The 22,471-nt window shown below is 48.3% G+C and overlaps 1 protein-coding gene and 2 long non-coding RNA genes across 5 annotated transcripts in view; 2 read left to right on the top strand and 1 right to left on the bottom strand.

The window, feature by feature from the left end:
• The window catches only part of SLC16A6 (solute carrier family 16 member 6), a 45,832-nt gene extending 27,423 nt beyond the window's left edge, over positions 1-18,409 (bottom strand). Inside the window, exon 1 of one of the 2 annotated variants that reach the window (XM_038757224.1) lies at positions 18,325-18,409. The gene's annotated coding sequence lies outside the window, so the exon portion shown is untranslated. The remainder of the gene's footprint in view (positions 1-18,324) is intronic. The other variant, XM_038757225.1, reaches the window with a different exon arrangement.
• Positions 1,413-2,978, top strand: LOC119937654. 2 transcript variants are annotated; one of them, XR_005454174.1, is made up of 4 exons: positions 1,413-1,531; positions 1,863-1,995; positions 2,111-2,191; positions 2,433-2,978. It is a non-coding gene; the product is annotated as an uncharacterized LOC119937654 (long non-coding RNA). The 2 variants fall into 2 exon arrangements; XR_005454175.1 differs by having other exon boundaries at positions 1,863-2,014.
• LOC119937656 lies at positions 16,982-19,808 on the top strand. Its single transcript, XR_005454176.1, has 3 exons — positions 16,982-17,091; positions 18,348-18,463; positions 19,786-19,808. It is a non-coding gene; the product is annotated as an uncharacterized LOC119937656 (long non-coding RNA).
• The last annotated feature ends 2,663 nt before the right edge of the window (positions 19,809-22,471 follow it).

Here is a 22,471-nt window from a genome sequence, read left to right as displayed (position 1 = left end):
TGGAGTAATAATAATAATGGTATTTGTTAAGCGCTTACTATGTTCCCAGCACTGTTTTAAGCACTGGGGTAGATACACGGTAATCAGGTTGTCCTGCGTGGGGCTCACAGGCTTCATCCCCATTTTACAGAAAAAAAAAATAACTGCGGTGTTTGGTAAGCGCTTACTATGTGCCAAGCACTGGTCTAATCCCTGGGATGGATACAAGGTAGTTTGGAAACAGGTCATGTCCCTCATGGGGCTCACAGTCTTGATCCCCATTTTACAGATGAGGTAACTGAGGCACAGAGAAGTTAAGCGATGTACCCAAGTTCACACAGCAGACATGTGGCAGAGCGGAGATTAGAAAACCCACGATCCCTGACTCCTAAACCCGTGCTCTTGCCACTAGGCCATGCTGCTTCCAACAGGGTCATCAGGTTGTCCCTCGTGGGGCTCACCGTCTTAATCCCCATTTGACAGATGAGGTAACTGAGGCACAGAGAAATGAAGTGACTTGCCCAAGATCACACAAATGATAAGCGGCGGAACGGGATTAGAACCCACGATCTCTGACTCCTGAGCCCGTGCTCTTTCCACAAAGCCATGCTGGTTCTTTACCTCCTTCCCTTCCCCACAGGACCTGTATATATGTATACATGTTTGTACATGTTTATTACTCTATTTATTTATTTTACTTGTACATATCTATTCTATTTATTTTATTTTGTTGGTATGTTTGGTTTTGTCTCCCCCTTTTAGACTGTGAGCCCACTGTTGGGTAGGGACTGTCTCTATATGTTGCCAATTTGTACTTCCCAAGCGCTTAGTACAGTGCTCTGCACACAGTAAGCGCTCAATAAATCCGATTGATGATGATGTTGATGATCAGATTGTGGGGGTGATGCTTCCCCTTCTCGGTAGCCCGAAAACAAATCGTGCCCAGCCGAGGGGCATCCGATCTTTGGCCTTCGCCTGATTTCTTTAAAATCGGGGCTCACGGTCGTTAGGTTCAGGGGTCGTTCTGAGGAGGCTGGATCAGTTTGGGGGGAGTCGATCCTTGCCCTTTCATGATGATGATGGTACTTGCAAAGCACTCACTGTGTACCAGGCTCTGTACTGAGCACTGTGAGAGATACAAGATAATCGGGTCGAACACAGTCCCGGCCCTACATGGGGTTCACGGTCCCAATACTATTTTCGGGGTGACTTACTGAGAACCTTCTCGGGGCCTCAGTTTCCTTGGGAAATCCTGGCCCGGGATTAATTAAAGATGGAAATCACCTAGGCAGCGGGTTCCTGATTGTTAGAGGCCTGTGACCACCAGGTGTTTTGCATCCCCAACGATGCTGGAGCGGGAGGAAATGGGTTTTAAGCCGCGGTCGCAGGAGGGATTTAGATTAGTTGCGAGGCAGCGTCTTCCGAGCAGGACGTGTGGTAAAGAGAGGGCTAGGTTATCAAGGAAAGGATTTTCTCGGGAGGGTTTTAAAAATAGGTTTGTTCTACCCGGGAGAGAAAAGCAATGAGCAGGTAATTACAGGAAGAAAGACGGGTAGGAAAACTACTGAGTCTTTTTAAACTGGTAAGGCTGTGGGTCTATTGGGTTTCAATTATTCTGGCTGTTGCCCTTTATTCTCTTTTCATGTTGTCCTATCTTCCCCCCTAGGCTGGAAAGTCTTTGGGGGCAATGTTCCTTTTTTATTCCCCCTTGTAGTCACCTTGAGCCCATGCTAGTGTTTTGCCTAAAAGGGTTACTCCCTAAACAATCGTTAATGACTTTTGTTGTGGAGAGCATAAGTTATGTTGAATCAAAATAGACTCACTGACTTTGTGAATTTCTGTCCGCGGGACTTAATGCATATCTACTATTGTGTTCAATACAGGGATAGACTCCAGAACATCAGATTATGAGAGGGGGTATGGTCCCTGGCGCCCGTAGGGTTTCCCGTCAGAGTAAGAGGAAAACACCGTTTTGAGTTTCCATTTTACAGATGAGGCACTTGAGGCCAACAGAAGGTAGGTGACTTTCCCCGAGGTAAGTGGGGGAACTGGCTCTAAATCTCAGTTCTTCTGATGCCTGACTTATAACTATAATGACTGTCTCTCTCATTAAATCTTTTTTTTTCTTAAGCTGTGAGGCCCCTGTGGACAATGACTGGGTTTGACGCTATTATCTTCTGTCTACTTCAGTGGCTAATAATGCCTGGGCATGGTAAGTAACAAGTTCTCTAACTGCAAATGTAGAGAAAGGGTTAATAGTTGTATTGTGCAGCTGGTAAGTGAGGGAAGCAGAAGCCTCCTAAGAACTTCTATCAGGTTGAAATCTGTTTAGGTTTAATAAAAGGACAAAAGGGTCTCTGGAATTGGGGGTGGGCATAAAACAAAATCCAGTTGTTCCCACCCTGAAACCTTTTCTTGTGGTTCTCAGTTTTTAAAACTGTTTTTTCTTTCAGCTCCTGTCTGCAATGAATCAGTTTAGAAAACTGGACCTGAGAAGCTCCCAAACAGGAGAGACAAATGAGCCCTGCAAAGCCTGTTTGTGCAAGAGTTGTCTGACTCTATTTTTTGAGATCTGCATGAAAACAGACTATTTTGTTTCTTCCAAAGCTGGCTTGCTTATTCTCTCTCACCCCAAAGTCATGGTCTTCTGGTTGCTGACTAGATATGACCAGTGCAAGCCAGCTATGCAAATAAAAATGCACAAAAAAAACAAGAAAAAAAAAAACTCTGCCCTAATCTTCCCTGACCTGTTAATTGACGAATGCTGTGAATCACTCCCTTCTCCAGAAGCTATTAGGCCTTGGTTTTGCTGACAGGGTCCCTTAACTCAGTTCTTGCATGTTTTTTGCTCTGTGTCATTAATTGGCTCCCCTTCAAACTTTGTTTTGTGATGGGCCTCAGCCACTGCTTGTATGTGAAAGGCTTCCAAATATTTTTCTCACCTAAAACTTGCATTCACTCTTGGATCTTCCACAGAGTCGTTAAAAACGTTTAAAACAAACATACTCTTTGTAAACTTCCTTGTTATTGGATTTGTTTAAGGGCTACTATGTGTCAAGCCGTGGTGAAGATGCCAGATGAGGTGGGACACAGTCCCTGTCCCGTGTGCGGTTCCGAGTCTGAGGGGGAAAATGGGTACTTACTCCCCCTCTTACAGATGAGGGAACAAGTGCAGAGAAGCCAAGTGACTTGACCAAGGTCACACAGCAGGCAAGTGGCAGAGTGGGGATTTGAACTCAGGTCCTCTGACTCTCAGGCCCAGGCTCTTTCCATGAGTCTTCAGTTCTGTCACTTGTAAAACTCATCTCCCTACTTAAACTGTGAACTCCATGTGGTCAACAGGAGCAATATTTCACCTGATCACCTCATATCTACCCCAGGCTTAGTTCAGGGCTTGGCATCTAGTAAATGCTTTAAGAAATGTAGGAATGTTTGCACACTTTATGCCTTCATAAAACTTGAGTAGGTATACATCTCTTCAGGAGTCCCCTTTTAGACTGTGAGCCCACTGTTGGGTAGGGACTGTCTCTATATGTTGCCAACTTGTACTTCCCAAGTGCTTAGTACAGTGCTCTGCACACAGTAAGCGCTCAATAAAAACGATTGATTGAGTGAGTCTCCATCCAGCTCCCATTTTGCCCCACCCAAGCCCAATCTCTGTAAAATCAACTGGCCCTATCTTACATACCAAGTTGCTCTGTTCATTCCTTTCAAGGAAACCTTATAACCACACGTTGAGCTTTCATCTTCCACCACCTTCCTTCTCACAGGGGAACAGTTTCTCAGCCTCCAACCCTATTGTTATAATAGTATTTAAGTGCTTATGTGCCTAGGGCAGTACTAAGTACTGGGAGAGGAGGTAACTAAATTCCCAATGGGGCTCAGAGTTTGAGAAGCTCGGTATTGAATCCCCAGCATGCGAACAGGTAACTGAGGCACAGAGAAGTTATCAAACCAACAGCAATTTCTAACACTTGGCTCAGTTAATTGTTGTATAAAGTAGTTGGGAAAACACATTACAGGTAGAAAGAGCAGTCCTTGCCCACAACGGGTTTACGGTGCAATGGGCAAGGTGATAGAGGATTTTATGATGGGATTTTTACAAATGTAGCTGGGATTGTGGGCCCTGCATTGCTCTCTGTGGCTACACATAGGCTTATAGTTAAACCTCGCTGGCAGGGTTGTCCTCTTAGGAGAACATAAACAATGTATAAAAATATGTGGTGGTGATTACACCCTGGGGAGGAACTCTTATGTATATTTGTAAATTAAAATATTCAGATTATTCTGTTACTGACTGGAAACAAACACTTCTTTTCCCCCACTAGAGTAAGATCCCTGTGGGCAGGGATTGTGGATCTGACTTCCGTTGAACTTCCACAAGCACTTAGTACTGAGTGTTGTGCCAGTGGGGCCAATCTATCATTTCCTCAGTGCTTATTCTGGGCAGAATGCTGTATTAAGCATTTGGAAGAATACACAATAGCTCATAGACATACTCCCTGCCTACAAGAAGCTTATTCGAGGGACTGCAAACTAATTGGGTACTCAATACAGTTATTATGGTTACTACTCCCATTCTCCCGTATTCCCTGGAAGTGAAATTAAACACTGTGCATTTCCTCTTAATAGTCCACTCCTGATGGTTCTCCTGCCCTCACAGTTGTAATATCAAGGAAGGATTTGGGGTCACCTGTTAACACTTCCCAAGTGAATTCCAAGTCTCCCTTTCTTTCTGTGTGTCTTTCTATCTCTCATTTCCATGGTATTTGTTAAGCACACATATGTCAGGCACCGTTTTAAGCACTGAGTTTAAGAGCTCATCAAGTTGGACACAGTCTACGTTCCACAGGGGGCTCACAGTATTAATCCCCCTTTTGCAGATGAAGCAACTGAGGTCCAGAGAGGTGAAGTGACTTGCCTGAAGACACACAGCAGACAAATGACAGAGCACGGATTAGAACCCAGGTCCTTCCGATTACCAGATCAGTGTAGACCACACTGCTTCTCCCATCTCTCTCAGTGGGATCTAAGGTACCTCCTGGTTTTGAATCATGTATTTGGTGGTTTACATCTCATGTTACCCCTAAAATGGCCATTCTAACTAGGAAGTGACCCTGGTCTCCTAGAATTAAAGGCTATTTGAAAAACTGCTTTGAGAAGGAGCCTTAAAACCATGAAAGTAAGGAGGAAAGAATGCGCGATGTAGATTTTCCTTCATTAAAACTCCTAAATATCATCCCATAATCTTTACTGTGGAATGACATCCACCTGATGAAGTTAACCCTTGTCCCAAGCAAATTAAACAGACACAGTCTCTGCTTCCAGCAGTTGGCATCCTACTGATGTCGACCTTTACATAGACATCGAGAATGGCCAACTAGGGGTTAAGAGCTTATTCTATGCGCAGCCTGAGGGACTACACTGCAGAGTGAGTTAACACAATCCCTGACCTTGAGGAGCTTGTGGTCTACACTGAGACAGGCACTGAGAGAATTTAGGTAGGGAGCAGAAAACGGGATGTATCTCTTGGGGGGTGGGGGCCGGGCTGACTGAACCCCACCCCCACCCCCCCCCGCCCTGAATGGGTTTTCACTATGTTTCAGCTAGAAGACTGTCAGGGACTTAAGGAGTTGTCGTCTTGAAGACCAGCATCTGATCAGATAAGTGGCGTCGGGGCAGAGGGTTTGTGCACACGTGAGGCGTCGGTCGAGAACGGTGCACTACAGAACGTGTGGCTTCAGAGCCATGTTTCTAGGACACAACGAGTGCATCGTTGAGCTCTTGTGGAGGTCTGGGCTAAGGCTTCACGGTCACACAGGCCTCCCCAGATGGCTATTTATTCGCCCCACAGTTCTTCCTCAGCAACTTTGTACTCACACCCACCGGTGAGGCTGCTGGATTTATCATTTGGATAGTCTGTTAGGTAAGCGCTTACTCTTCTACGTATCTACCCTTTCAGGTTGCTGTGTGTCCAAGGCAGCTCAACCTGGAAGTCCTTCCTCTGTGTGGAGAGAAGCTGTTGGAGTTGAGATCGCTTCTCTGCCATTTCACAGGCCAGGAACCCCCAACCACCCCTTGTTTATATCTGACAGATCACTGGTCTCCCCTCTGCACTGTTGAAAATACTCCTGACACTACTAAAGTCCTCACTAATCCTTCCCCACCCTCCCTTCAAAGCATCACTGATTTACATGACTGTGTGCCCTTGAAGCACTTAATCCCTATTTTCCAGTTGAAGTAACTGAGGCCCAGAGAAGTGAAGTGATTTGCCTGAGGACATACAGCAAAGTGATGGAGAATGGATTCGAACCCAGGTCCTCTGGATTCCCGGACCTGTGCTCTACCTCCTAGGCCATGTTGATTCTCTCATCTCTCTTGATGGGGAACCTAAGGTACCTCCTGGTTTTGAATCATGTATTTGGTGGTTTCCATCTCACTTCATCCCTTAAATGGCCATCCTAACTGGGAAGTGTCAGGTCTCCTAGAAATAAAGGCTCTTACAACTGCTGTGAGGAGGCTTAAAGCCTTGAGTAAGGAGGCAAGGACTCACGATGTAGATTCTCCTTAATTAAAGGTCCTAAATAGCATTAAGTGATATTTACTGTAGAACTGTATCCACACTATGCAGCTGTCTACTCTCGTCCCGAGCAGGTTAAACAGACATAGTCTTTGCTTCCAGCCGTTGGCATCCTACCGACGCTGACCTGTATGGAGGGGCCGAGAGCGATAGACTAGGGGTTGAGCTTACTCTACCCCCAGCCTGAGACCTCACTGATGGGACTACATGGCTGAGTGAGTTGACCCCAATCCCTGACATCGAGGAGCTTGTGGTCTACCCGGCGAGACAGATACTGAGAGAATTTAGATAGGAGGAAATAGAAGATGGAGTGTACCTCATTTGGGGGTGGGGGCCGGGCTAAATTAAGCTCCCCAAGTGGGTTTTCATTATGTTTCAGCTAGAAGACTGTCAAGGACCGCAGGAGGGGTCTTCCTGAAGACTTGCATCTGACCAGATAAGTAGCTTCGGGAGAGAGGATTAGTGCACACTTAAGGCATCGGTCAAGATCCGTGCATTATAGAATGTGTGGGTTCAGGGCCGGGGTTCTAGGGCACGACCAGGGTGTCGGTGAGCTATCGTGGAGGTCTGTGCTAAGGCTTCACGGTAGCTCAGCTCACTATTCATCTGCCCCATATCTCCCCCTTAGCAATTTTGCACTCACACCCACCCGTGATGCTGGTGGATTTATCATTTGGACCATCGATTAGTTAAGCTCTTAATCTTCTATGTATCTACCCTTTCAGGTTGCTGTGTGTCCAAGGCAATCTAACCTGGAAGTTCTTTCTTGGTGCTGAACAACCCTGTTGGAATTGAAATGACCTCTGTGCCATTTCACAGGCCGGGAACCTCCATCCACCCCTTTCTATCTGACTGCCCCCCCTCCCCTTTCCCTGCCCCCTCCCCAGTCTCCCTTCTCCACTGTTCAAAGCACTCCTGACACTTCAGCCCTCACTTCTCCTTCCCCATCCTCCTCCCAAGCATCAGTGATGCATGTGACTCTGTGCCCTTTAGACACTTAGTCCCTATTTTCCAGATGAAGTAACTGAGGCCTAGAAAAGTGAAGTGATTTGCCTGAGGATACACAGCAGACAAGAGGTGGAGAATGGATTTGAACCCGGGTTCTTCCGATTCCCAGACCTGTGCTCCAGCTACTAGGCCGTGTTGATTTTCCCATCTCTCTTGATGGGACCTAAGGTACCTTCCTGTTTTGAATCATGTGGTTTCGAATTCACATCACCCCGGAAATGGCTATTCTAACTAGGAAATGTCTGTGGTCTGCGAGACTTAAAGGCTCTTAGAAAAACTGCTTTGAGAAGGAGGCTTAAAGCCTTGTGAGTAAGGAGGAAAGAACTCACGATGTAGATTTTCCGTACTTAAAGCTCCTAAATATCATCAGATAATTATTGGGGAACCACATCCATCTGATGAAGTTCTCTCATCCCAAGCAAATTAAACAGACACGCTCTCTGCTTCCAGCAGTTGGTATCCTACTATTGCTGACCTCTTCATAGATAGATGTCGAACGACCAACTAAGGGTTAAGAGCTTACTCTATGCCCAGCCTGAGGGACTACACTGCAGAGTGAGTTTACCCAATCCCTGATCTCAAGGAGCTTGTGGTCTACCTGGGGAGTCATGCTGAGAACTTGAGAAAGTGGAAAATGGGGTGTACCTCTTTTGGGGGTGGGGGCCGGGCTAAATGAAGCCCCCAATTGGGTTTTCATTATGTTTCAGCTTAAAGACTGGCAAGGACCTCAGGAGGGCTCGATTGGAGACCTGCATCTGACCAGATAAGTGGCGTCGGGAGAGAGGATTTGTGTCCATGTGAGGCATCGGTCGAGAACCAAGCACTATAGAATATGGGGCTTCAGAGCCGGGGTTCTAGGACACGACCGGTGAGTCGGTGAGCTCTTATGGAGGTCCGTGCTAAGGCTTCACGGTCGCTTGGGCCTCCCCAGATGGCTACTCACCTTCCCCACGTCCCCCTGCCCCCAGCAATTTTGCACTCACACCCACCCGTGAGGCTAGCGGATTTATCATTTGGACGGCCTACTAGTTAAGTTCTTAATCTTCTATACATCTACCCTTTTAGGGTGCTGTGTGTTGAAGGCAGCTCAACCAGACGTCCTTCCTCGATGCTGAGCAATCTGTGTGGGAGTCGCGATGGCTTCTCTGCCATTTCACAGGCCTGGGACCTCCAACCACCCCTTGTTTGTATCTGACAGATCACTGGTCTCCCCTCTGCACTGTTGAAAGTACTCCTGACACTACTAAAGCCCTCACTAATCCTTCCCCACCCTCCCTTCAAAGCATCACTGATTCACATGACTGTGTGCCCTTTAAGCACTTAATCCCTATTTTCCAGATGAAGTAACTGAGGCCCAGAGAAGTGAAGTGATTTGCCTGAGGACACACAGCAAAGTGATGGAGAATGGATTCGAACCCAGGTCCTTTGGATTCCCGGACCTGTGCTCTACCTCCTAGGCCATGTTGATTCTCTCATCTCTCTTGATGGGACCTAAGGTACCTCCTGGTTTTGAATCATGTATTTGGTGGTTTCCATCTCACTTCATCCCTTAAATGACCATCCTAACTGAGAAGTATCCGTGGTTTCCTAGAATCAAAGTCTCTTAGAAAAAGTACTGTGAGAAGGAGGCTTAAAGCCTTGAGAGAAAGGAGGAAATAACTCAAATGATATTTACTGTGGAACCGCATCCACACCTATGCAGTTGTTTACTTTCATCCCAAGCAGGTTAAACAGACACGGTCTTTGTTTCCAGCAGTTGGCATCCCACCGACGCTGACCTTTATGTAGAGGCTGAGAACAGTCAACTAGCTGTAAAGGTCTTACTCAATGCCCAGCCTGAGACCTCATCGATGGGACTACAATGCCGAGTGAGTTTACCCAATTCCTGACCTCGAGGGGCTTGTGTTCTATCTGGGGAGACAGACGCTGAGATAATTTAGATAGGCACACCCCGTTTTCTGTTTCCTCTTCTGGGTTTGGGGGTCTGGCTGAGTGAAGCCCCCCGAGTGGGTTTTCATTGTTTCAGCTAGGAGACTGTCAAGGACCTCAGGAGGGATCTTCCTGAAGACCTGCATCGGACCAGATAAGTGGCATCGGGAGAGAGTATCTGTGCACCCATGAGGTTTTGGTCAAGATCAGTGTGTTATAGAATGTGTGGCTTCAGGGGCGGAGTTCTAGGGCATGACCGGTGTGTCTGTGAGCTATTGTGGCGGTTCCTGCTAAGCCTTTGTTGTTGCTCAGGCCTTCCCAGATCAGTATTCATCCACTCCATTTTCCCCCCTCAGCAATTTTGCACTCACACCCACCCGTGAGGCTGGTCTACTTATCATGTGGACAGTCTATTAGTTAAGCTCTCAATTTTCTATATGTCTGCCTTTTCAGGTTGCTGTGTGTCCAAGGCAGCTTAACCTGGAAGTTCGTTCTTGGAGCTGAGCAACCCTGTTGGAATTGAGATCGCTTCTCTGCCACTTCACAGGCCGGGGACCTCCATCCACCCCTTTCTGACTGACACCCCAGCCTCCCTTCTCCACTGTTCAAAGCACTCCTGGACAGTACTTAGCCCTCACTTCTCCTTACTCATCCTCCCCCCAGGTATCAGTAATGCATGTGACTCTGTGTCCTTTAAGCACTTAATCCCCATTTTCCAGATGAAGTAACTGAGGCCCAGAGAAGTGAGGTGATTTGCCTGAGGGCACTCGGCAGACAAGTGGCGGAGAATGGAATCAAACCCAGGTCCTTCCGATTCCCAGACCTGTGCTCCAGCTACTAGGCCCTGCTGCTTCTCTTATCTCTCCAGATGGGATCTAAGGTACCTTCCTGTTTTGAATCATGTTATTTGAATGGTTTACAATTCATGTCACCCCTGAAATGGCCATTCTAACTACGAAGTGTCTGTGGTCTCTTAGAATTAAGGGCTCTTAGCAAAAACTGCTGGGAGAAGGAGGCTTAAAGCCTTGAGAGTAAGGAGGAAAGGACTCCCCACGTAGATTCTCCTTAAGGCTCCTAAATATCACGTGATATTTACTGTGGCACTGCATCCATACTATGTAGCTGTTACTTTTGTCCCAAGCAAGTTAAACAGGCAAGGTATCGGCTTCCAGCAGTTGGCATCCTACTGACGCTGACCTTTATGTGGAGGCTGAGAACGATCAACTAGGGGTTGAGAACTTTCTCTATGCCCAGCCTGAGAGCTCATGGATGGGACTACATGGTGGAGTGAGTTTACCCAATCCCTGACCTCAAGGAGCTTGTGATGTACCCCGGGAGAGGGGCACTAAGAGAACTTAGGAAGCAGAAAACGGGGTGTGCCTCTTTTGTGGGTGGGAGCTGGGTGGAGTGAAGTCCCCCGGGTGGGTTTTCATTATGTTTCAGCTAGAAGACCGTCAAGGATCTCAAGAGGGGTCGTCTTGAAGTCCTGCATCTGACCAGATAAGTGTTGTCGGGAGAGAGGATTTGTGCACATGAGGCGTCGGTTGTGAACTGTGCGCTGTAGACTGTGTGGCTTCAGAGCCGGGGTTCTAGGACACTACTACTGTGCTTGGGAGCTCTGGTGGAGCTCCGTGCTAAGGCTTCATGGTCCCTCGGGCCTCCCCACACTACTCATCCACTCCACATTTCCCCCTCAGCAACTTTGCACTAACAGTTACCCGTGAGGCTGGCGGATTTATCATTTGGACGGTCCATTAGTTAAGCGCCTAATCTTCTAAATGTCTACCCTTCCAGGTTTCTGTGTGTCCAAGTCACCTCAACCTGGAAGTCCTTCCTCTGCGCTGAGCAACCCTGTTGGAGTTGAGATCGCTTCTTTGCCATTTCACAGTCCGGGGACCTCCAACCACCCCTTTGTTGGTTTCTGACAGGCCCCTGGTTTTCCCCCCCACTCCTCTGTTCAAAGCACTCCTGACTCTACTAAAGCCCTCACTTCGCCTTCCCCACCCTCCTCCCTCAAAGCATCAGTGATTTACATGACTGTGTACCCTTTAAGCGCTTAATCCCCATTTTCCAGATGAAGTAACTGAGGTCCAGAGAAGTGACTTGCCCGAGGACACACAGCAGACAAGTTGTGGAGAATGGATTCAAACCCAGGTCCTGCTCATTCCTAGAGCAGTGCACTAGCTACTAGGCCAGGCTGCTTCTCCCATCTCTCCTAGTGGGACCTAAGGTACCTTCTTGTTTTGAATCATGTATTCGGTGGTTTCCATCTGACCTCATGCCTTAAATGGCCGTTCTAAGTGGGAAGTGACCCTGGTCTCCTAGAACTAAAGGCTCTTGGAAAAACTGCTGTGAGAAGGAGGCTTAAAGCCTTGAGAAAAAGGAGGAAAGAATCATGATGTAGATTCTCCTTAATTTAAAGCACTTAAATCATCAATTTATTTCCTACGGAACTACATCCACATGCTGGAATGGTTTTCTCTCGTCCCAAGCAGGTTAAAAAGACACAGTCTCTGCTTCCAGCAGTCGGCACCTTACGGACGCTGACCTTTATGTGGATGTCGTGAGCGATCAAGTAGGGGTTAAGAGCTTACTCTACAGCCAACCTGAGACCTCGTCGGGACTAGAAGGCCAAGTGTTTACCCAGTACCTGACCTCGAGGAGTTTGTGGTCTACCTGGGGAGGTGGGTGCCGAGAGAATTAAGGTGGGCAGTGGCAAACGGGGTGTTCCCCCCACTTCCCCCTTCCCCCCACACACCCCCAAAGCGGCAGGGGCCAGACTGAGTGAAGCCCCCCGAGTGGGCTTTCATTATGTTTCAGCTAGAAGACTGTCAAGGACCTCAGAAGGGGTCTTCTTGAAGACCTGCATTGGAGCAGATAAGTGGTGTTGGGAGGGGGGAAGTGTGCACACGTGAGGCGTCGGTCGAGAACAGTGCTCTGTAGAATGTGTGGCTTCAGAGCCGGGTTCTAGGACATGACTGGTGTGTCGAGCTGTAGTCAAGGTTTGTTCTAAAGCCTCATGGTCCCTCAGTCCTCTCCAGATCGCTACTCATCTGCCCCATATTCCCATCTCAGCAATTTTGCCCTCACCCACCCATGTGACTGTGGGGGACATCATTTGGATGGTCTATTGGTTAAGCGCTTAGTCTCCTACTTATCTACCATTTCAGGTTTCTGTGCATCCAACGCAGCTCAACTTGGACGTCCTTCCTCGGTGCTGAGCTACCCCATTGGAGATGACATCGCTACTTTGCCATTTCACAGGCCAGGGACCTCCACCCACCCCTTTGTTTGTATCTGACAGACCCCTGGTTTCCCTTCCCCACAGTTCAGAGCACTCCTGACACTACTTTAGCTCTCACTTCTTCTTACTCTCTCCCCCAGGCATCGCTGATGCACGGTACTGTGTGGCCTTTAAGCACCTAATCCCCATTTTCCAGATGAAGTAACTGAGGCCCAGAAAAGTAAAGTGATTTGCCCGAGGACACACAGCAGACAAGTGGTGGAGCAGGGATTTGAACCCAGGTCCTTCCAGTTCCCAGATCTGTGCTCTATGTACTAAGCAGTGCTACTTCTCGCATTTCTCCTAACAGGATCTAAAGTACCTTCCTGTTTCGAATCATGTATTTGGTGGTTTCTATTTCACGTCACCCCCGAAATGGCCATTCTAATGGGGAAATTTTTGGTCTCTTAGAATTAAAAGCCTTTTAGAAAAACTGCTGTGAGGAGGCTTAAAGCCTTCAGAGTAATGAGGATGTAGATTCTCCTTGATTAAAGCTCCTAAATATCATCAAATGATATTTACTGTGGAACCACATGCATACTACGCAGTTGTTTACTCTCGCCCCAAGCAAGTTAAACAGACATGGTCTCTGCTTTCAGCAGTTGACATCCTACCGACGCTGACCTTTATGTAGAGGCTGAGAATGATCAACCAAGGGTTAAGAGCTTACTCTACGCCCAGCCTGAGGCCTCATCGACAGGACTGCACGGTCTGAGTGAGTTTACCCAACCCCTGACCTCGAGGAGCTTGTGGTCTACCTGGGGAGATGGACGCGGAGAGAATTGATAGGTACACCCCGTTTTCTGCTTCCTCTTATGGGGGTGGGGCCTGGGCTGAATGAAGCCCCCGGAGTGGGTTTTCATTTCATTTCAGCTACAAGGCCATCAAGGACCTCAGGAGGGGTCGTCTTGAAGACTTGCGTCTGACCAGATAAGTGGTGTCGGGAGAAAGTATATATGTACACGTGAACGACATTCAAGATGTGTGCACTACAGAATGTGTGGCTTCAGAGGCGGGGTTCTAGGACACGACCGGTGCATCGGTGAGCTCTTGTGGAGGTCTGTGCTAAGGCTTCACGGTGGCTCAGGCCTCCCCAGATGGCTACTCATCCGCCCCACATTTCCCCCTCAGCAAAAAAGCACTCACACCCACCTAAGGCTGGGGGACTTGTCACGTCCACGGTCTATTGGTTAAGTGCTTGGTCTTCTATGTGTCTACCCTTTCAGGTTGCTCTGTGTTCAAGGCATCTCGACTTGGATGTCCTTCCTTGGTGCTGAGCAATCCCATTGGAGAAGAGATTGCTTCTCTGCAATTTCACAGGCCAGGGACCTCCACCCATCCCTTTTTTTGTATCTGACAGTTTCCTTTGTCCACAGTTCAAAGCACTCCTTACTCCAGCTCTCATTTCTCCTTACCCTCCCCCCAGGCATCACTGATGCATGTGGCTGTGTGGCCTTTAAGCACTTAATCCCCATTTTCCAGATGAAGTAACTGAGGCCCAGAGAAGTGAAGTGACTTGCTCCAGGACACACAGCAGACAAGTGGTGGAGCAGAGATTGGAACCCCGGTCCTTCCAATTCCCAGACCTGTGCTCCAGCTATGAGGCAATGCTGCTTCTCCCATCCTAGAGGGATCTAAGGTACCTTCCTGTTTTGAATCAAGTATTTGGTGATTTCCAGCTGTCACCCCTGAAATGGCCATTTTAACTAGGAAGTGTCTGTGGTGTCTTAGAATTAAAGGCTCTTAGAAAAACTGCGATTAGAAGTAGGCTTAAAGCCTTGAGTAAGGAAGAAAAAAAAAACTCACGATGTAGATTCTCCTTGATTAAAGCTCCTAAATATCATCTAAGTATATTTTACTGTGGAACCACGTGCACGCTACACAGTTGTTTACTCTCATCCCAAGCAGGTTAAACAGACACGGTCTCTGCTTTCAGCAGTTGCCATCCTACTGACCCTGACCTTTATGTAGAGGCTGAGAACGATCGCCTAGGGGTTGAACTAACTCTATGCCCAGCCTCAGGCTTCACTGACAGAACTGCAGTCAGAGTGAGTTTATCCAATCCCTGACCTCGAGGAGCTTGTGTTCTACCCGGGGAGACAGACGCTGAGAGAATTTCAAGAGGTACACCCTGTTTTCTGCTTCCTCTTCAGGGGTTGGAGGCCTGGCTGAGTGAAGCCCCCCCGAGTGGGTTTTCGTTATGCTTCATCTAGAAGCCCAAGGACCTCAGGAGGGGTCTTCTTGAAGACTTTCATCTGATGAGATAAGTGGCGCGGGAAGAGAGGACTTGTGTACACATGAGGCCTCGGTTGAAAACAGTGCAACTATAGAATGTGTGGCTTCAGAGCCGGGGTTCTGTGACAGGACCGGTGTGTCGGTGAGCTCTGGTGGAGGTTTGTGCTAAGGCCTCATGGTCGCTCAGGCCTCCCCAGGTCTGTACTCGCTCACCCCATATATCCACCTCAGCAATTAAGCACTCACAGCCACAGTGAGCCTGGGGAACTTATCATTTGCATGGTCTATTGGTTGAAGTGCTGCGTCTTCTATGCGTCTACCCTTTCAGGTTGCTGTATGTCCAAGGCAGTATAACTTGGACGTCCTTCCTCCGTGTTGAGCAACCAGGTTGGAGTTGAGACTGCTTTTCTGCCACTTCACAGGCCGGGACACCCACCCACCCCTTTGTTTGTATGATAGACCCCTGGTCTCTCCTCTTCACTGGTCAAAGCACTCCTGACACTATTAAAGTCCTCACTTCTGCTTACCACCCTTTCCCCCCACCCCCAAGGCATCACTGATATATGTGCCTGTGTGGCCTTTTAAGCACTTAATCCTCATTTTCCAGAAGAAGTAACTGAGCTCCAGAGAAGTGAAGTGACTTGCCTGAGGACACACAGCAGAGGAGTGGTGGAGCAGGGATTAGAACCCAGGTTTTTCCAACTCCCAGACCTGTGCTCCAGCTACTAGACCATGCTGTCCCCTTTTTCTTCAGGGGAGCTGAGGTACCCCAGGTCTCCCCGCTTCACTGTTTACAGCAATTCTCACATTACTTCCCAAACTGAGCCCCCTTTTTCCTCTCCTGCTCCCCATCCCCCCGCCCTACCTCCTTCCCCTCCCCCCAGCACCTGTATATATGTTTGTACAGATTTATTACTCTATTTTACTTGTACATATTCACTATTCTATTTATTGTTAGTGATGTGTATCTAGCTTTATTTTTATTCTGGTGACTTGACACCTGTCCACATGTGTTGTTTTGTTGTCTGTTCTCCCCCTTCTAGACTGTGAGCCTGTTGTTGGGTAAGGACTGTCACTGTATGTTCCCGACTTGTACTTCCCAAGCGCTTAATACGGTGCTCTGCACAAAGTAAGTACTAAATAAATACGATTGAGTGAATGAATTACCTCAAGCCCTCATTTCTCACCCTTCCCCACAAAAAAAACACTGATGCTCGTGACAGTTTGCCCTTCAAGCACTTGATAAGCACCCCCACAAGATTTAGATACCTCCCCTTAGCTAATGCCCCTGCCCTGGTCTGTAACACATTTTATGCCTTCCCCATAGAATTAAGTTGTGGCTAGCGATTGTGCTCTCTCCTAAGCGCTTTTGACAGTGCTCCGGGTTCCCTAAATCCTATGGATCTCTCCCTATTGATGCAATCCTCACGGACTGCGATGATTTCAAGTGGATTTTATTTGTTAGTATGTTTGGTTTTGTTCTCTGTCTCCCCCTTTTAGACAGTGAGCCCACTGTTGGGTAGGGACTGTCTCTATATGTTCCCAACTTGTACTTCCCAAGCGCTTAGTACAGTGCTGTTCACACAGTAAGCGCTCAATAAATACGATTGATGATGGTGATGATAAAGAACCCAGCGTTTCCACCCACGCCCCCGTGGAAGAGAATAGCTGCTTATGGTTGGGGTTAAAACTGCAACAGATCCTTTCTTCCCTCCCTCCTTTCCTCCTCCTCCTCCACCCATCCCCAAAAGAAGTATTTCCTGTTGGCCGGGAGGGTCGAGAAGCAGAAGGAAAGCGCTCCTTCCCCCAGTTTGTGCTGGCGAAACCGCAGCCCGTTCTCCGTAGGCTCCGAGTTGGAATTGGGAGAAATGCATCAGCTGAGGACCGGCCGGCGGGTGGCGATTGGCTAAACTCCTCTTGGGCCACTAAGTAGCCCCTCCTCGTTAGAGCTTCCTTGCCTTCGGGCAGTGGGAGCAGCCTGTCTATCTGCCTCTCTCTCCTCCCCTTTCCAGCCTGTCTACCCGTCCATTGTTTTGACCCTCTCCGGACCTGGAATGCAGCCCGTCTACTAACTGTGGTATGTGTTAAGTGGTGACTGTTTGCTAGGCACTGGGGTGGAGTAGTAGGTGTGGTCTTTGCACGCCCCCCCTCCCCCAAACGGCTCCCTGCCGTCCTCCCTCGCCCTCCCCGGGTTTAGTTTTCAAAGATCACCAACGTGCCAGAGAAGGAGCGTCGCTCAGTGGAAGGAGCACGGGCTTGGAAGTCAGAGGTCATGGGTTCTAATCCCGCCTCCGCCACTTGTGAGCTGTGTGGCTTTGGACAAGTCACGTTCATTCATTCATTCAATCGTATTTATTGAGGGCTTACTGTGTGCAAAGCACTGGACTTAGTGCTGGGGAAGTACAAGTTGGAAACATATAGAGGCGGTCCCAACCCGACAACGGGCTCACAGTCTAGAACAACGGTCTCACTTCTGTGTGTCAGTTCCCTCATCTGTAAAATGGGGATTAACACTGGGAGCCCCATGGGGGACAGCCTGATTACCCTGCATCTCTTCCCCCCCACCCCCCCAGGGTTTAGAACAGTGCTTGGTGCTTATGCTTGGCACCTAATAAGTGCTTAACAAATGCCATTATTACTACTATCAATCAATCAATCAATCGTATTTATTGAGCGCTTACTATGTGCAGAGCACTGTACTAAGCGCTTGGGAAGTACAAATTGGCATCACATAGAGACAGTCCCTACCCAACAGTGGGCTCACAGTCTAAAACTACTATTATTATTATGCCAGCCCCACAACTCACTCTGGCCCTCCTTTATTCTCCTTGAAGTATTTTTAAAACATCACCTATATGGCCCCTTAACCCTTCCTTCTCCACCCCCCCACCCTCATTGAGCATGGGCCTAGGAATCAGAGGACCCGAGTTCTAATCCCAGTTCCAAAACTTTCCTGCTGTGCAACCTTGCACAGGTCACTTAGCTACTCTGTGCCTGCTCACAGATAAAATGGGGATTTTATCTGTTCCTCCATCCAGACCCATGTGGGACAGGGACATCATCTCAGTGGATTTACTTGAATCTCTCCCAGGGCTCAGGACAGTGCTTGACCTGCAGTAATCAACCAGTTGTTATTTCTTGAGTGATTGCCGAGTGCAGAGCACTGTTCCAAGCGCTTGGAAGAGTACAGCATAATGGAGTTGGTAGTTGCGTTTGTGTACTAAGTGCTTCAAGATCATATTTAGTGGGGGGAAAAAGTTTCTCTTACCTGCAGAGATACGGCATGGAGTTGCCGTGGGCTGAAACTGACCTGTTTTTTGACTGAGCGTTTAGGCTGGGAGGTGAGAGCAGCTGGACCCAGGAATCCGGGGCGACTTAGATGGAAGTTTCGGGGCTTCTCTCCTGCTGTGTGACACGGATGGCTTCGGTGGTGGGGAGACAAGCAGCAGGTTGGTGTTGGTCTGAGAGGTGGCAGGGTGGTCTGTCTGTGTGTCTGCTGTCCTGGCATCATTTAGCTTGCAGATGGATTCCTCCCCAGAATGGGATTTGCCTGCAGGTCTTCAAGAGGCTGGAAAGGAATAAGGGAGGCATTTTAGGCAGCAGCTACTGAGTGTGACTCTTTTCTCCCCCGCTCCCGCTTCTTGGACGCAGTAAGTCAGGGTGGGTGCTGGGGCAGCTGGGAGGCAGCCAAGCCCTGGGACCTAGTCATCAGGGTCGGGAGCGGTCCCCGGCATCCCCAAAGCTGGCAGCGGGACTCAGGCCCGATGGCCAGTGGCTGCGGCCGGTTCAACCTCGGCCATGAGAACGATGTGGTCCGGAAGTGTTCGCTATGTGCCAAGTACTGTTAAGCCATCAGTGGCAGCGTGGTTTAGTGGATAGAGCGTGGGCCTCGGAGTCAGAAGGATGTGGGTTCTAATGCTGGCTCTGCCACATGTCTGCTTTATGACCTCGGGCAAGCCATTTTGCTTCTCTGGGCCTCAGTTGCCTCATCTGTAAATTGGGGATGAAGAGTGGGGATCCAGGACTCATCTCCCCACTCCTCAAACTCCAGTGGTTGTCCATCCACCTCTGTGTCAAATAAAAATTCCTCACTGTTGGCTTGGAAACACTCGATCTCCTTGTTCCCACTTAGCTCACATTACTACTCTCCCTCTCCTACTACGACCCAGCCTTCACACTTCATCTCTCTAATGCTCAGCTTCTACTGTGCCTCGATATCGTATATTTCACAGTCGACCCCTCCACATCCTGCCTCTGGCTTGGAATGCCCTCCCCCCTCAAATCCGACAATGAATCTCTCCCGCTTCAAGACCTTATTGAAGGCACTTCTCCTCCAAAAGGCCTTCCCTAAGCCCTGCTTTCCTCTGCTCCCACTCCTTTGTGTGTTACCCTGACTTGCTCCCTTTGCTCTTTCTTCCTCCCTCCCCTTCTCACCACAGCCCCACAGCCCTAGGATATGTATCTGTTATTTATTTATACTAATGTCTGTCTTCATGCCCTCTAGATGGTAAGCTTATTGTGGGTGGGGAATGTATCTGGTTACTCTACTCCCCCAGTTGCTTAGTATAGTGCTCTGCAGAGAGTAAGGGCCCAAGTGCGATTGTTTGAGCCCCATGTGGGACAGTGTGGTAGTGTGATTAACTTGTATATACCCCAGTGGTTAGAACAGTACTTGGTATGTAGTAAGCACTTGAGTACTATTATCATTATTACTATTACAAGATATGGTTTGTGATTTAACCATGAGTCCATGCCACCTCTTATTTGACAGATGGGGCGACCCGAGGTCCAGAGAAGCAAAGTGACTGGTCCAAGGCCACACAGCAGGCGAGTGGAGTCAGGATTACAATCCAGTCCTGTGCCCTTTCCACTAGAACATGACACCCAAAACCCCTTCTATAGAGAAGTAGCTGATTTTTTTCTTCCCGATCCCCTCTGTACAAAGAATTGAGTCATGGCTACCAAGTGAATCGGTTTCCACCATAGAGAGAGAGAGGACTGGAGCCTGCTCTACAGCATCCCGCCATCTGGGATTCCCTGGTTGGCTTTGTCCAAAGATGTCCACCAACCCTGTCGAAGGGAAGGTAGGCCCTGGTTCCCTCCCTGTGGCCTGTCCAAAAAGCTGGTGTTGGACAGCGTGGGCAGACTAGCCATCTGGGGGAAGGGGAATTCTAAATCACATATAAACACTGGTCCAGAGGGGGAAACGAATGTCCGACGCGGGGGGAGCCAGAGACGGCGCTGATAGGAACGAGCAGGACCTTGCTGCCGTCTCCCGGGTCCGCCCCCGGTAGGATGATGGTCAATTTCCCGATGGGTAGTCTCTATTTCCTGGTGACCGAACACACGGGAGGGAGGTGGAGGTAGACCAGACATCCTGAAAGGGCCGCGTCCCTGCTGAATATTGGGGAGGATAGTTTGCCCAGCCTGGTCAATGTGGCCTTGGGGGTGGGCCCCAGCCCCCTTAACGTGTGTGCCTGTTTGCGTGCTTCATTGCTTACTCTTGTCTCTGATCAGTTGTAGCTTAACTATAGGTTGTCCGGCAACCTCTGCTCGTGGGTCTGGCCCAGTTGGATGATTGCAATCTTTGAGGGTAAGGTCCACTTCTATTAGGGGAAGCATTGTGACTGGGAGTTGGGACACCCAACTTCCCGGTTGTTATTCCGCTTGCCTGCCGTGTGACCTTGTGTGAGAAGCTGAAAATCTATGGGGCTCGGTTTTCTGTAGAACGGGGACAGAATGGGCATTTACCGTCCTAGGAACGTAAGCCCCAGGAGGCCTGGGACTGTTTGATGCGGCACTCTGCTATCTAGCACAGTGCTTGGCCCTTAAGATTTCGTTAAGACCATCTTAATTTCCATTCTGTGGTATAAACAGTATCTGAGTCAGTTAAATTGAGTGCTTATTCATTCATTTATTCAATCGTATTTATTGAGCGCTTACTTTGTGCAGAGCACTGTACTAAGTGCTTGGGAAGTCCAAGTTGGCAACATATAGAGACAGTCCCTACCCAACAGCGGGCTCACACTCTAGAAGGGGGAGACAGACAACAAAACAAAACATATTAACAAAATAAAATAAACAGAATAAATATGTACAAGTAAAATAGAGTAATAAATACATACAAACGTATATACTTATATACAGGTGCTGTGGGGAGGGGAAGGAGGTAAGGTGGGGGGAATTCATTCATTCATTCAATCGTATTTATTGAGTGCTTACTGTGTGCAGAGCACTGTACTAAGCACTTGGGAAGTACAAGTTGGCAACATAGAGACGGTCCCTACCCAGAAGTGGGCTCACAGTCTAGGAGGGGGAGGGGAGGGGGAGAGGAAGGAGGGGGCTCAGTCTATATCACTCGGCTGCCCAGATCATTTCTCTATAGAAAATGTTCACATCATGTCACCCCACTCTTCAAACTCCAGTGGTTGTCCATCCACCACTGGCTTTAAAGCGCTCCATCACCTTGCCCCCTCCTGCCTCACTTCCCTACTGTCCTAGCCCACACTCTGGGCTCCTCTAGTGCTAATCTCACTGTACCCCCGTTTTATCTCATGGCCGACCCTTCATCAAATTATGTTGCCAATTTGTACTTCCCAAGCGCTTAGTACAGTGCTCTGCACATAGTAAGTGCTCAATAAATACGATTGATGATGATGATGATGATCCAAGTCCTGCTTCTGGCCTGGTACACCCTTCCTCCTCCAATCTGACACTCTTCTCCCCTGTTCAAAGCCTTATTGAAGGCATATCTCCTCCAGGAGGCCTTCCCTGATGAAAGCATCCCCCCACCAACTTCCTCATCTCCCACTCCCTTCTACATTGCCCTGACTTACTCTCTTTGTTCTTCACTGCCTCCCAGCCCCGTAGCATTTAGGTAAATATCTGTAATTTATATTAATGTCTGTCTCCCGTCTTTAGACTGTAAGCTTGTTATGGGCAGTTTTCTTCCAAGCACTTAGTACAGTCCTCTGCAGGCATTAAGCACTCAATAAATATGATTAAATGAATCGATAGAAGTTATTTATTGATAATGTTTTGCTTGGGAAGTCTCAGACCAGCTCTCAGGGCAAAGCGTAAACATCTTTTAGTTGTTTTCTTTGGCTTCTTTCTAAAAGTAATTTACTCCTTTAAGACTTGTTTGTTCTGCCTCATTCCAAATGGATTATTGACACAGGGGAAAATGCAAGGTCCCAAGCTAAGTAGCTTTAAAAAGAAAATCTTAGATTTTGTTAGGGGCTGGACCTAGCTAATCAGTCAACAAATATTTATTGAGGGCAGTGTGCAGAAAACTTTTGTTAGCTAAGCCTGGAACATGCCTAAGCAGAGTCCTGCTCCCTGTAGATTCTCAATAAACAAGAACGGAATCAAATTGCATTTGAAATAGCGGATTCCAGTTGGGAGTCAGGAAGAATTAGCATCGCAAAAACAATCGGTACATTGACTTTTAGCTAGCT

This window comes from Tachyglossus aculeatus, chromosome 15 (assembly GCF_015852505.1).
Source record: "Tachyglossus aculeatus isolate mTacAcu1 chromosome 15, mTacAcu1.pri, whole genome shotgun sequence".
Classification (NCBI taxonomy): domain Eukaryota; kingdom Metazoa; phylum Chordata; class Mammalia; order Monotremata; family Tachyglossidae; genus Tachyglossus; species Tachyglossus aculeatus.
Note: the sequence above shows the minus strand (reverse complement) of the source record. Positions and strands in the feature narration are given on the sequence as shown.